This window comes from Notolepis coatsorum (genome assembly GCF_963971535.1).
Source record: "Notolepis coatsorum genome assembly, contig: SCAFFOLD_2520, whole genome shotgun sequence".
NCBI classification, from domain to species: domain Eukaryota; kingdom Metazoa; phylum Chordata; class Actinopteri; order Aulopiformes; family Paralepididae; genus Notolepis; species Notolepis coatsorum.
In genome coordinates, this window is record NW_028172118.1 from 22,501 (window position 1) to 24,280 (window position 1,780).

The window sequence follows — 1,780 nt, forward strand, 5'->3', positions numbered from 1 at the left end:
GAAAGGTTAACCTTCTGTAGTGTGGTAGTGAAAGGGTTAACCTTCTGTAGTGTGGTAGTGAAAGGATTAGCCTTCTGTAGTGTGGTAGTGAATGGGTTAACCTTCTGTAGTGTGGTAGTGAAAGGGTTAACCTTCTGTAGTGTGGTAGTGAAAGGGTTAACCTTCTGTAGTGTGGTAGTGAAAGGGTTAACCTTCTGTAGTGTGGTCATGACAGGGTTAACCTTCTGTAGTGTGGTAGTGACAGGTTAACCTTCTGTAGTGTGGTAGTGACAGGTTAACCTTCTGTAGTGTGGTAGTGAAAGGGTTAAGATGGGGAGGGGTCAGGGTTGAGGTGGGGGTTGGTTGGTTTATACATGAGATAGCAGGTATTTAGGAGCATGTTGAAGGTGAAATGGAAGGTTGATAATGGATCACTGTCCCCACCTGCTAACTAACATTGTTACCCCTTCTGTCTGCAACTGTTTCTCAAATGTCTAACACTATGTGCCAGGGGTGTAACGGTTCACAAAAACCACGGTACGGTACGTACTCGGTTTTGAAGTCAAGGTTCGTTACGGGTTTTCGGTACAGTGGGGGGAAAGTTTGGCTTTCCATGTTCCACTCAGGGGTGATGTAGTGTGCAGTAACTAATTGTATTTGTAGGGCTGTCAACGAATATTCTATATTGAAATTAATAAAAAAATATTAATAATTATATTAGATTGTGAAAAAAACAGCCCCCGGTGGGCGGTCGTTAGTGGTTAACATACCGTTGTATTCGTTCGGTACGGTACACACTGAAACAGTTCGGTTCGGTACGGATACGTGTACCTTTACACCCCTACATGTGCAGCTACGTCAAAAAGTGACAATTCCCATGAAAATGTCCTTCCGGGCTATGGGATCTAGACACTACTTCATGGATCCCGTGAGCAGCCTCAGGCTTGGTATAATATGGCTGTCCAAGACGTCATACTTGAAGGAACACGGAAACATGATGAGAAATGATGCACTTACCGTCTTCTCCAGAGTCTGACGCCAAGATACCAATTTCCTCTCTGTGTGCGTTCAGTTTGTGCAAGCTAGCTTAGCTTAGCACAAATGAATGGAAGTGGAATACGGACCACTAGCCTCGCTGTTGGCTAAAAACAACAAGCTAGGCTAGCTGATCTGTATCCACTTGCCATAATTTGTGCTAAGCTAGGCTAGCTTGGAGCTGCTATAGCTTTCTACCGAACGCACCCAGAGAGGAAATTGGTATCTATCTTCTTATCGGACTCTGGAGAAAACGGCTAAGTGCATTTCCCATAATGTTGGCGTGTTCCTTTTTAACCCCTCCCACCACCTAAGAAATTTAAATAAATGTAGGAAAAGGAAGGATCCTTCCTGGCTAAAGGCTTGTGAACTTTGAGTGGATGGGACAGTGACAGAGCAGTCCTCTCTACATGGATCACAAACACACCGGATGAGACAGTGACAGAGCAGTCCTCTCTCTCTACATGGATCACAAACACACGGAGGGGACAGTGACAGAGCAGTCCTCTCTCTACATGGATCACAAACACACCGGAGGGGACAGTGACAGAGCAGTCCTCTCTACATGATGGATCACAAACACACCGGAGGGGACAGTGACAGAGCAGTCCTCTCTCTACATGGATCACAAACACACCGGAGGGGACAGTGACAGAGCAGTCCTCTCTCTACATGGATCACAAACACACCGGATGAGACAGTGACAGAGCAGTGCTCTCTACATGGATCACAAACACACGGAGGGGACAGCCTAGACCAAGCCAGC